Source organism: Schistosoma haematobium, chromosome ZW, assembly GCF_000699445.3.
Source record: "Schistosoma haematobium chromosome ZW, whole genome shotgun sequence".
NCBI classification, from domain to species: Eukaryota; Metazoa; Platyhelminthes; class Trematoda; order Strigeidida; family Schistosomatidae; genus Schistosoma; species Schistosoma haematobium.
The window spans coordinates 31,865,693-31,880,100 of record NC_067195.1 but is presented as its reverse complement, the minus strand read 5'-3'; the positions used below and the strand labels follow the sequence as shown (position 1 = coordinate 31,880,100).

At 38.5% G+C, this 14,408-nt stretch overlaps 1 protein-coding gene across 2 annotated transcripts in view; it reads right to left on the bottom strand.

The window, feature by feature from the left end:
- The window catches only part of PPIL4_4 (Peptidyl-prolyl cis-trans isomerase-like 4), a 49,255-nt gene extending 37,268 nt beyond the window's left edge, over positions 1 to 11,987 (bottom strand). For both annotated transcript variants that reach the window (XM_012946019.3, XM_051211051.1), the window contains exon 1: positions 7,581 to 11,987. The gene's annotated coding sequence lies outside the window, so the exon portion shown is untranslated. The remainder of the gene's footprint in view (positions 1 to 7,580) is intronic.
- Between the last annotated feature and the right edge of the window lie 2,421 nt (positions 11,988 to 14,408).

Genomic DNA, 14,408 nt, shown 5'->3' with positions numbered 1-14,408 from the left:
AAGCATTCGGAACTTCATGATTATATTCACGGGAAAATACTGTCCTAGCAATCAGTTTCAGGAAACCAGAGGGACTCTCACAATGTGGTCATGATTGTTAAATTACAAAAGATAGCACTACCTCCCGACGTTTATTTTTCGGAAACGCATTCGGATAACTCAGATAAGGGTAGATGGTAATGTGAATGCGTGAAGCTCCTTTCATAATCCCCCAGACAGCGCACTCAGTGACCTAAAGGGTCGGTGAAATGTCACTGGGCTTTTGGTGGACCAGCCACCAGGCTGGACACTTTATGCATTACATGGCAGGCTACTAAACGTAAGTTCTACTTCTCCAAATAATCTTAATGATGACTGTCTATCACCAAAGTGATATGATATCGAAGCAATAGGACAATAAGTACGAATTAAAGATGATACGTGCACACGCAATAGTGTGGAATCATTGAAACCAGATAAACTCACAAGCGGAAAACTCACCATGTGACGGAGGCTTACATTACAGTGTCACATAAAGGAGAACCACAGCTAAGAAGGTCTTTCTAATTACCCTGGATCGAACTTGACTTCTTTGTAGAAGGGTAACACGACTAGAATCTACTGCAATTCAGGTTTATTGTGACGCAATCGTCCTAAATCCAATAAAATTGTGGGTCAAAAATGATGCAATAATAATATATCAACATTATGGGCTGAGGTATCTAACTGAATGATGTCTGAGCTGAATGTTTAGAAATGCCACAGGTATTTGGAGTTTGACGACGTCTTTACATGTAACACCTTTATAATCAAAGTATGTCATCCCGATCAAATAAAAAGTCGGAAATGAACAGGCTCAAATATATATTTTAAAGGCAATTGATGTATCGAGAAACGTTTGATCTAAGCTGGCCAACGGATGTAAGAGATACGCAGTACGAAGAACCCACTCGTGATCACGTGCGAGTGAATGACCAAGCGTCTTCAGCTAGACGTGTCCAGCAGAACTAATTAGGTTGGCATGGAATATCGAAGACTTGCACAAATACTAATTTTGGGGATTTATTTACCGCTACATACTTATCATGGGTTATGGGCTACGTAGCTCATCGAAATGTGGTGCAGAGAGGATGGTTGCTCAAGGGGTTTCAGCTAGTGGTGAACCAGATAAAACTAATAAGATCGGCATCATTTTCGAAGACCTATGAAGCTTTTTACTTCATGGATTTACTTACCACTACAATGTCGACACCTGTTGAATCATCACGTGTGTCTAATTTGATTCTCTACTTCAAACTACTCAAAAACCTTACTTATTCAACATGTAAGTTAATTCTTGCCCGAGATTCACATGAATACGGACTTCGAAACAAAGTATCTACGGTCAAAGTTGAGAAATGCAGATCAAAAACTCGGGAAAACTTCTTCCTCTTAAAGTATGCAATAATATGGAACAGTCTTCCCTCCGAAACTTGCATGGCAGATGAATTACATACGTTTGTAAAACTGCTTGATCAAGCTCTCATTTGCATTGATCTTGCACGTACGAACACATCTGCGCCCCACTCAGACATCATAGGCTCTCTCCATGTCTATACCGAAATAGATTTCAAGTTCAGTTTGCCTCATTTTTCCTACTTTGCAGTTGTATTAATTACTTTTTCCACCCTATTTCTTCACTTGAAGTATACAGGTAACTCACCGGACTTATCATTACTGTTAAACTAAACTCGGTCGATAAGGGACAGTCACTACCACCCTAAAAAGTCAAGAGGATCGCACAATCGGCTGCCTACTACCAGTGGTCTTGCATCTATGGAACCTGTTACCAATCAACTGGTTAAGACAACAGAAAATAACATCAGCACCAAGTTACTGTGAGTTCCTTCCTGTTTATCATGTATTAACTTTTTACTCTTCTGTACACTATGTTGACTAGCAATTAATATTATTTCTCCACCCGTTGCCTTATCCACAACTCATATACTTCTATACTTTTTCCGCCTGCTTAAATAAACAACTATCCTACAATATACCCTTCTTAACGCTTACACTCTGATTGCCAAACTATGCTTTATACTATAGTCAACAGAGGCACTGCATCGATGCTTTACCCACAGTCCATAACTTGTAACTGCCTGATAAGCTTGTAAAATGGTACTTATAGAAATAGTGCTTTCCAACAGGTTGTGAAACAGAGGATTGTGTGAGGTATGACGTATATACAAAAATAAGCTTAAATGAGCCTAACATCACAAAAGGAGGGAGGGTGGAGTTACTGACCAGCAAGCATTGATGGTGAGGGCGATAACTTCAATCCACCCGTGTTTGTGGGGACAGAACATTCTGTATGTATCAGGCTCTTTATGATTGAGAATAAGTCAATCAATCTGTGATATAGATGGTCTTCCTACGCTCACCACTCAAACTCATGTTCCCAATTTTATACTGGATTAGCCATTCTACTAAGACAATCTATCAAATGCTAACTCGGACTTTTGCACTATGGTTGTGTGGCTGGCATCGGATGGACAAAAGAAGAAAGAAAAAATTGGACAACAAAAGATTTAGTCATTAGTATTCTTAACACTTCACCCTCTATATGCACACTCCCTTCTAATAAGCCGCTTCCCTTGTAACAACCCTGACTTCCCTTCCTTCATATGAGCTTACTCCAACTTGTTAAACAGCACAACTCATTGTTCTTTATTAGTACATTCTCTAATATGGAGCCTCTGACTTCACTTCACTCTAACAAGACATAATATGAATTTATTCTAATTTATTATACCTCTGTCCGTTCTACTACACAATGTTAAGCAACGTTTGGCGTTCATATCCAAGTGCCTTGCTGCTCTTCCGTTTCTCTTTTTTTCCTTCAGAATCTTGCTCTGAGAGCACAGCTATGAAACTTCTGACGTTTGGAGCAAACTTGACGTACGCGCCCTCTCAAGGTCATAGTTTACAGCAAGCGCTATACGATTTCACTTTATAACAACTATAAACTTATTAAGTTAGGAAGTATTTTGCGAACCAACAAATGTTGTAATTTATAGAGCATGCCTGTACAAACGGTGTGTACCTGCACATGCAGAAATATATTATTATTATTACTACATGCAAATATATAATCCAATGACGCGAATTTTGAGTCTGGTTCAGAGTTAACTTCTGTTGCTTAATATCGCGGAGCCTACTATAAAATGAGTGACAAACTTACGGTACAAAAACCCTTTAAATCGAGTGGCCATCAACCAGTGGTTAGCACACTCACCATTTAAACTCGTTTCTTCTGTCGTATAATCGTAATGACATTGTTGCTCTTTATATGTTCTTCCCACTTATCACAATTAAATGAATCACTATTTCCTCCAGTATGCCATTTGCTGATTCAATGATTATTTTTGACAATTACCAGTGGATCAACACTATTTTAACGCATTGTCTAGTGACTCATTCAGTCAGTCAACTAAAGCGTAAGACCAGGCACATATGTGCATCGGTCATTAGCACAACAAGATGAACACCGGATTTATAGAAGTAGTTAATTCAGTGGTGGTAATTTATAAAAGAAAGATTGCATATAAGGACATAGTACAGGAAGAAAGAATTAGTTCGTAGAGAGGAAGATGTGAAGCGATTTCAATCTCATAGTTTAAGGGAAGACAAAGAGTGTGTACACCGACGCCATTGTGATCGATTCTGAGCCGTGTCACCAAGAGTCTCCAAGCATTGGTCACGATAGTCACGCAGACCCCAACCAAGTAGTCTGCATTTACCAACGTGGCTCAGACCAGGACTTAATGACTTCAAGCACTGATGCCATATTTTGGTTTGGCTGCCCCTAACTTTCTTCCAGCCATCCCTAACACTAGTCAGCATTGCGCATCGTGGTAATCGATGTTCAGGCATACGCAACACGTGGCCCAACTATCTCAGTCGATGAAGGTTCACAACCCCATCAACTAATTTACCATCATTCCCTAATACCTTATGTCTAACCTCACTGTTACTTACCCGGTAATCCTAGCAGATGAGAGAAATATTTCTAAGATATCTGTGGTCAAATACTAGTAGCTTACGAATATCTTCTACTTTTAATGGCCATGTTCCGCAGCCGTAAAGTAAGACAGAACGAACTGCCGCGCAGTATATTCGTCTCTTAATTGATAGACGAAAATCTCGCCTTCGCCATAGGTGGCGTAAGTTGGCAAAAGTCAAACGAGCTTTCTGAATCCGTGCAGAGATGTTATCAGACACCAACCCATTAAGGTTGATCAGACTCCCAAGATAAGTGAAGTTGTCAAGGTATTCGACTACTTCACTCCCTATCCTTAGTTCAAGTGTTGATGCAGGCCAGTCCTGAAGCAACAACTTGCATTTAGAGGGGTAGAAACGCATCTCAATCATACTGGTATTGTTCTGTACTACCAAAGAACTCTGCATTTTATCAGCGTCTTCACCAAACAGGACTATGTCATTTGCGTATTCTAAGTCAATAAGTGGATCTCCTGGAAGGAGATCGATTCCCAAGAATTCAAATGACGAAAGTGTTATTACCAGCAGTAGGTCAATGATGAAATTGAACAAAAATGGAGATAGTGGACAGCCTTGATGAACACCATTTGAGGTTGCTAAATCAGATGACAGTTCGCTATAAGCTCTCACTCGATTAGTAGTGTTTGATTAAGGAGCCTTCACAAGGTTTATGTACTTCTGAGGTACATCTTTCAATGACGGACACTGCCACAGAACCTCTCAGTCAACAGAGTCAAATGCTGCTTTCAAGTTAAGAAAAACTATCGTTGTCGGACGCCGATAAGCATGTCTGTGTTCTAAAACTTGAGGAATAGTGAATATGTGGTCGATGCAGCCACAAACAACTCTGAAGCCAGCCTGATTTTATCGTGTTTGCAGTTCACGAGTCTTTGTTAACCGCCCGATAAGTATTGAAGCTAGCATTCTAGATGCTATATTAGTCAAACTAATCCCTTTATGTTTATCACAAGATGATTTTGACCCCTTCTCATATATTGGGACAATCAGTGATTGTGACCAATCAGATGTGATTACGTCCAACTCCCAGATTTCAGTTAATAGTGCTTGTTCTGCCCTCGTACTTAGTGCTATACCTACACCTGCCGGTCCACAAAAACTAACCTTCAGGTGGCCAGATACACGGAGGATGTATGTCGTCAGCTCTCCGTTTTGGCGAGGTGAGGCCAACAACATGAGCCACTAAACCAAGATAGCAGGTAATTATAAAAGGACCAGGATATCAAATACAACCGCCACATATATGGACAGCAATAAATAAAAGTTATATATTCTTCCGAGAAAAGAATATTTGAAGGCACTTACTCTTGTAGGACAGGAATGGAATCAAGACAGAAAATGTATACTAGCTGTCGAAGTAGTAAAATATCCAAAAGCGAGGAAGTGCTAGATCGAAGAGCATTATCAACCAAAATGGTTAGAAGTGACCGACGATTTTCCGCTGATCTACAAGAATATAAAAAGACAGGGGTGACTATCTAACCAACATAACCTATCAGGGTGTGATGCAGCTTACGTACATGTGTTGATAAGATTTCACAACAGTATTAACCAACTTACAAAATTTACTTGGCAATCTGGTGGTCCTACAGAGAGCGACCGAATAATTGCAGACTACTCATATCCTTTATTATTTATGCGCTTTAATACCTATATGTAACTTACTAATAGTATTTGATCATAGACGCCCTCGAAGTATTGGTCGCGTATATTGGGACAATAGAGTGAGCAATACTCGAGTTAGACGTAGCGTACTAGATAGAAATGACAAACTGGTTGATGAGGTAGTGAATCTTCACCAATCGATGTGATTGGGACATGTATTACGTATGCCCAACCACCTTCTACCTCGACGCGCGTTGTTTCCTGGTGTAGGGGTAATTTGAAGGAAAGCTAGGGGTAACCAATCCAAAATGTGGTACAAGTTTATGAAGTCATTCACTGTTGGGCTGAGTCGTGTTGGTAGGTGGGTAGTTTGAGGTTAGCACAATCACCGTAACCAATGGTTGGAGGTGTCGAGTGACATGGCTTCAAATTGGTTACAATGGTGGTGCAGACACTTACTTCAGGTTTAGTATTGAGTTTGGCAAACGGTTACGGGAGGTGACGATTAAATGGTTAGTCATTATATCTATCTAAGCAAATAATCAACAAAAGACTGAGTCCATCTATCTTATTGACTTAATAGAGAATTCCACTTTTTCCTAAGCCGTCTATCTCATAGTACACAACACATCGGCCAGTCATCTCCAAGCAACTTTATCCTGGGCTCACCTTTCTAGTTGTTACCAAGTGGTACTTAAATTCATAGTGCCTGTTTCCGATCCCCGGGACTATGTGTCCTTTTGTCACCCTCTTTCCTTTCAGCCTTCAGTATTTCGGGTTAGGATTTGCTTTTTGTTACAGCTTGATGGTTTGTGTAAAATTTGTCTTATCCACATCCAAAGTCTTTCCCTAATTTCCTCTTCAGCTGGCATCTGGTCCGTTTTCTGCCACAGTAGGTTATAGCTGGTGGCGTCTGGTCAATGGATTTAAAGTATCTTACGCAGATAGCTGTTTATAAATAACTGTACTTCTTTGAAAATGATAGTTGTAGTAGTCCTGCAAGTTTCAGCTCCAATATCTGGAAATGTTTTGACGTTTGTGCTGAAAATTCCGACTTTGATTTTGACTGATAGTTGTTTTGAGTTCCAGATACCCTCCAATTGTAATAATGTAACCCTAGTCAGTCTATTCAAGAGTTCTTCGAAGTGTTTTACCCACCTGTTCTTCTCCTTTTGATCCTTAGTGATTGGTTCTCCTTTTTTATCGCTGACTAGTTGTTCTTGTGAACCATATTTTACTACTAGTCCCCTGATTATATTATATGTTTCTTCCGAAATCCCTTTGCTTGCAGCTTTTCTACAGTATTTGCCAGGTCTGCATATTTCCACTTTCCAGCTGTGATGCTCTTCATTCATTTGTTTGCTTTTGCGTATTTGACCTGTGTCTTTCTCTGCTCTTGTTTGGATAGTGTTGACTGCAATCTTCTTGTTTTTCCTTTCTTCAGTCGTGCCTAGAACGTTTACAGAGACCCATTATTTGTGCTGGCTAACTGATTGATGCTCTATAGGTAGCGACACCCGGCATTTTTAAGTTCATGTTTTTGTAATCCCATTCCAGTTGCTCTCTATAGTCGTCCCTTCTAATTGATCTTGTAGGGCTTGGAAGTTGATGCAGTGATCTATGTTGAACTCATCTCGTAGGAACTCTGTATTGAACTTTTGTAATTGCGCCTATCCAGTTGTCCAATTTTTATGTAGCCTGAGTAATATCGTGTATTTCAATGACTGGATGTGGTTTCTTGACGTTTTTGTCATTCTAGAATTCGGATCTCAGTACGAGTGATGACTTCATACACATATCGGAAAATTTCGTCATTCTGGTAAAACGACCCGTGATTAACTTCAATCATCGTTTTTCTTTATTCCTTATTAAGTGGAATTGTAAACCTTACTTTACTTTTTACTTATAGGGGAACTATTTCAACCATGTCAAATATTTTAAGAGGTCTTGATATATCCACACTTACCCATCAATCGTTGAAAGACATGGGCAATCAACTGTTCAACTCATGTCAATATAACGAAGCAGTTCAATGCTATACACATGCTATCACCCAACAACCAAATATTTCTTCGTATTATTCAAACAGAGCGTTGTGTTATATTCAAATGCAAGATTATTCAAAAGTTTTATCTGATTGCAGGTTTGTATAAACTTACAATAACTTGTTGAAATTGCCTTTCAATTGTGACAAATTTATTTCAGCGAATTTTAGTATTATTAGTACTTTGTGGCGACATTAGTCTGCGTGTATATCTGGGTGAATTGGTTAATAAATAATGATTTGCTTTTATAATCTGTTGAAAGACATTGCTAGCGTACTAATAGTCATTGAATTACTAGAATATTAGCTTTAAAAAGTGAGATAACGGCCCTAGTTTTGAGACTAACAATTTCATCTTTTTAAATCATATGTGATCAGTAAATTACATAAACGTGATTTATATTGTTTCAATACATTGATAATAGCGAAATTGTGGAAGGTTAACGAAAACGTTTACGAAGACGCATGTATTTAATCATTCTAGTGATTTTATAGTTACAAGGTCAGAAAGCTTCGAGTTAACATTATAAGGCATACAGTTCAACGAAAAGTATTTATTACTCAATACTATCAGTCTCGACTTATGGTTAGAGTTTTACCGTCGGATTAATTAAGTAAAACGTTATGTCTCATGTTGATTAAACTAATCGTAGTCTTATCTCATAAAGTGTGGTACTATATTGTTTTTGTTTCTTTGAATGTAGTCCCTTTGGTACTGAACTAGAGAATGCTATGATATAGCAATCCCTGTGTATACTGTCTTGGATGTTTCAATGGGAGTCACGTGTTTTAGTGTGAAGTAAATAGATGGATGAATAAACGTATGTTCAATCTTATCAACCACAGCCTCAGAGTAATATTTCATTTAAAGGGAGTATTTTTTCTAGAACCAATAACTGATATCTCAATCTCCCCACTAAAAACACTGGGTCGTGATTAGAACTATAAAATTCTATCAGTTGTATATATAATAATAAGACGTTTTTGGAAAACAAACGCGAGGTTAATAAAGGATAGGTTGTTGTTCGTACTACTTGGAGGAATTCGTGTAACATACGACTTTGTTTTGGGATACTAATAATTTTTGGGTGTGGGTGGTAAATTTATTAATAAACTAACTGACACAAATAATTCCTATTTTAATCCTTAATTAACAGATGTTTTCAAATTCAACTATTTTTGACATGCACTTAGATGTTACTTCTTTTGCCACGATACTCAAAAATTATAAATTGGACTGATTAACGTTAATGGTTAGGTCCCAGCTACCAGCGTCTAGTCTTTTGCTTGCTGTCGCACTTGGACTTCGTTTCAGATATTAATTTCATATGAAGTTAAAATAACTAGAATTGGAACCAAAGTGTTTGCTTTCAGCCAAATATTATAATGGGACTACTGATCATCTTATTTTGCTTGAAACGTTTTACTTGTCCATGAATAATTCACATAACCACTTTATGAATCTGAATCTTACTGTAATTTTTATGTATGTAATCCTTTGTCTAGACAGCCTTTAAAACCAGTGTCAGACATTTGTATCATGAATATTTCCTACAAAAGTAAGTCAAAATCGATAACTTGTATTAGGCAATGAACCATACATTTTATGCAACATGCATAGATTTCATTTGCAAGTCTCATAATGAATTCAACTCAATAGATTCATAGCTCTTAGATCTTCTGATTTTAGGAATTATTCACAGGGAGACTGAATAAGCCTCTTATTGGTAATCTGGTCAAGCATGGGGTTGTTTCAAACCCCTAAAATAATTCGTTTTCGTGATGTGGATAATGCCAACAGTATTTAAAAAGCATGTTTCCTATCATTGAGTTGTATTCCATTTCAACAGCCGCTAGGTTTTGCATATAGACTTCAGTTTCTTTATTCTACCACCACTTTTTCTTAGAAACAACGAAAATTGGCAACTGTGGTAAGATGAAAGTACCTGATGTGAATGAATGATTCGTGGTCTGAGCAAGACCAAGTACATAATTTAGTGAGAGAAGTATTCGATTGCCTCAAAGGTCCGCACATTGTGTAGTAAGACTCAGGATGTAGAGTGTTCGCTATATATACCTAAATGTTCTACTCTATCGGATGCTTGGTGGGATTCTGCTCCACATAGCTGAATTTCTAGTACCGAAATCATTTTGGAGCAACTTTATATGGCTTATCTCACTTATATACACCCGTTAACCCTCATGGGGAGCGTAGGACGTTCACCAGCATTCTCCATCCAACTTCGTCCTAGGTAATACTTTCCAGTTGTTTCCACTTACTATTCATCCTTTCTATGTCTGCTTCCAATTCCGACGCAGTGTGTTCTTCGGCCTTCTTTTCCGTTTCCCTTCAGGATTTCAAGTTATCGCTTGGCTCGTGATGAAGTTTGGTGATTTCTGCAGTGTATGTCACAACATTTTGTCACCGATAGCATTTTGCAAAACAACTCTGAAGTAAATACTTGGTGTTGATGGATATCTTATCCCTGGAAAAAGACTTTTCAACTTCAAGTACTCACACGACATTGTTTTACTATGTGGTGATGTACAACCCACTCATACTACTTTTAATCAGTTCCAGTTAGTTTGTATGTATGGCATGTACTTTTCTAACTTTGAAATACAACGTACTCCAAAGGCCACAGAACCATGTTATGGACTTACCTTTTGAAGTGAGCCTATGGAAATAGTTGAAATGTCAGTGTGTTTGGGCCTTGTGTATCCTGTTGGTGACGTGACAGATGAGATCAGTCTATACTTAGTAAAAGCCAGAGCTCTCTATCACAATTCCGGACATCTTTGGCGCCGTCATTATGTTATTCTGTCTGTGAAAATCGGCTTTACAACATCAGTAAGAAGTTTTGCTTTGTGCTCGTAAAACTTGGTCCCTCTGAACCGAAGGTGTTCGGTTATCAGTGCTTCGAAGGAGTGCAACTGGTGCACTAGATTAGTATTAGTAAGGTGAGATATCATGTATCCGAGATCAGTGATAATGATTCACTTCGTGCCTTGCCTGTAAACTGGCATGCCTCGTGTAACAAACTGTTATTTAAGAATAAACTATTATTATTATTATTTCGTATCACCATCCTGGAACACCAAGTTCGATTAATTGGATGTGGTTTCCTAATGTCATTTTAGAAGCTTACACACCTCGTCTTATCTATCGACACTCAGACTAGGTGCAAAAAAGGAAGTTAATTAACGACGTGGGGACGTAGTATGAAAAATAGCCGTATAGGATCAGCAGCTAGTGATCCATCATAACTACTCGATAGGGGTCTCGTAGACCGTAAAGTTCAGCAGCTTGAGATATTATCAGAAGCCAGTATCAATCCTGCTGTAGTTTTCTTTTACATTCTCCATAAGAACAAAATAAACCTTCTCTTTATGTTTGTGTTTGTAATTGGACCATTTTTTTATTAATTACTATCTTCTCCCATTTATTTATTAACTATTCGACCCTTTTTCACACAATATTATCATTTCATTTATGTGATGTGCTTCTGGTGCTCTGTCAAACTAGGATTTATATGTGTTATAAATAAACCAAATGTTGTCACTTTGTGGTTTTATGCCCCAGCTGTTTGATTTCTAATAAACCTTCAAGTGATACATATTGCTCAGTTAACTCACTAAGTTCACACGTAGATTCCACTAAGTTCTGAAAATATCTTTTAGTTGATTAGGCCATTCTAGTGAGATTCTGGATGACCCACTTCTAGACAAACAAAGAAGCAGAATTTATTTATTTGTAACCCATCAGTCTTATTTGTTTGAGCTAATCTATGTCAGACCCTGGTAACCTTACAGTTTCTGACAATTTATTTGTAACGTGGTAAATCGAAAAAATCTTATCTTGACTTAATGTTCGCCGTTATTAGGTCAGAAACGATGAGACAAATTTAAGATTTGGCAATACCTATTCCCAACCATTCTAGTACACGCTACCTGAGAATTTAAAATATCTTATCACTCAGTGTTGAAAATTATTAGACATCGTTTTTCCGTAATGTACTTGTTGTACCCTACAATCACTTCATACGCCCAGATGACTCTGAGGAGCCAATACACACTAAGGACGAGGAAGACTGACACTATATGCCTAGAAGTTAACCCAATACTAATTACCCACGAACGAAGGGGAAGAACTTAAGTCCAATGTTCACCTGTTTACGTTCGTCATTATATTTCAGACATTCGTTTATATACATACAAAACCAGACCACGCAGCAGACCAATTAGTTAACAGTGTTATCACGAAACAACATTAATGATGGGGAAAGGGAATATTGGGTACACAGTTAATCGGTACTAGGTTTTTAGTGAAGAATGCTATAAGATATGGCTGCCCAGTCTAATTTTCTTTTATTCGAGTATTTACTAAGCAAGGGCATCCTAATATGTTAATCAAAATAAGTGTGAACAATGTATGAGTGGATAAACTGCTGATGAACGGAGGTGGTCCAGAAAAGTGCTGAGAGTATGGCATCATGTGTAGCTATAAAATATAGTGTTGAAAACCGTATTATGATACACAATCGGCTATCTCTTTCTTTTGTCGAAGTTATTGGAGCCTTTTTATTCATTTATTTATTTTTATATATTTTATAGGGTCTTGAGTAGGCTTCGTATTTTAGTGAATTAGGTCACGATATAATTATTGTCACGGAGACATGGTTCATCGTAGATAAAGACTGCTCTCCAATCATTTCAGTATACACCAACCTTAAACGTGATAATCTCATGGATCGCAAGGGAGAAGGAATAATATTATATGGTTGAGATCACTTTCTGTACAATCGATTACATCAGAGGGACAAGACAGTGGTACGTGTGAGGTAGCTTGTTGTACAAGTCTACCTAGACACGGGTTAGTGACTATATAAATAATATTCCATAGTCCCAATTGTCTTGCTGACGACTTTGCCATATGTCATATCTATTATTGAAGTAAGACTGGTTGTTGTCTCGTCATTCGGTATTTTAACGTGCCACATATTAACTGGATAGAGCTGTGAACTTCAGATGGATATTTTGATAGCAATATACTGTCAACCCTTATTCAGTGTGCACATATATAATGTGTCGCGGAACCAGCACATATATACTTGGAACATGGTCCGTCATTGCTGAGCCTTGTCTTCACACACCACTGTAATGATGCCACCGACATCCAGTACCTCCCTCAACATCCAACAGTGGTCACGTTGTGCTGCACTTTAGGCTTCGGATACATAATATACGGTGTGTATTTGCTCCACCCCACTTCAGTGTCCGGCGAGTTATCATTTCTGCAAGCAGAGACTGTTCTGTTTCAAAAGACTGGTCGGCCAATGCACATGGTTCAATCCGACATGTGATGAGTTTAAACCCACATCACCGTTCATCCCATGGTCAACACGCAGGCTATCACATTGCCATCCATGGATCGATAAAAAGGCCCATAGCCTCTGAGAAGTAGGAAACACTTCTGGGACTTATTCTTGTCAAGAGGTCACGAATCATTTAATTTTGAATATTGAAACATCTGGAGTATTTGTGAAAAGGCTGTAGCTGGATGCAGCACCGCTTACGGAAGACGATTGATATATGATAGCCGTAGATACCCAAAACGATTGTTTTCGTACAGTGAACGAAGAACAAAACGTAGTGATGGCACACCTACATTACTGTTGCGCAAAATTCAGATTTACGATTTTATCAAGCCATTTCATCGAAGTATGCTCAGTGAATATTGCTAACGATACATGTCATAACCACACCACTGAGATCTCGACTACGGGACTTGTACATATGGCTAAGGAAGCTGTTAACCTCAGATGCTGTAGGATATCTGACCCTGATGCATTACATGCACGACTTCATTTATCTGTCTCGAAGAGTATTTCACGGCCACCTACGATGCTGCTCAACATATCCCTTTCCCGCACTCGACAACCTAGAGATCGGAAAGCTGTCATAGTTGGTCATATATATTTAAACATGAATAGAGACAGATCGTGTCCGACTACTGACTTGTCAGTTTAATCAACATAGTAGTTAAGTTTCTCCAAAAGATAATCCGGGTTAAGTTACCAAGCCATGTAGAATCATACAGTCTGTTAACTCCTGAACAACATCCATGCTTAACGAACTTGATTATTTTGAGAAGGGACTGAGCAGCAGCCCTAGGTAAAGGTTTGTCTGTCAATGTGATATTCACAGACTCTAGCAAATCATTTAGTAAGCTTTCTCACGTTGATATGCAGGAGCTCTCGAATATCGGAGTAACAGGTGCTGTACAGGAATGGATAAGAAACTTCTTCTGTGGCCGCAAACAGAGAGCGACGGTTAAGGGGACGCCGTCCGAAAGGAAGCCCGTCAAAAGTGGTGTGCCTCAAGACACCATTTTAGGTCCCCTACTTTTCCTTCGCTACGTAAATGTATTGCCGCTATTGTTAAAAACATCGACATTATTGTTTGAGGATGATGTCAAAATCTGGAGATCAATATGAAGTGAGGCTGACATCTTGATTCTTTAGCTGATCTAGACAAGTCAGTTAGATAAGCTCGATTTGGGGGCTTAGAAGTTAGTTCTAGATAGAGTATGCTCATGCACATTGGATGCGGTAACATTTGCCAACATACTATTGACGGTGAATCTTTTCCATGCGTGCAGAGACAAGGACTTAGAGAGAATAGAAAATGCTCACTTGAAGAGAATTACGCATTGCAATCCAGC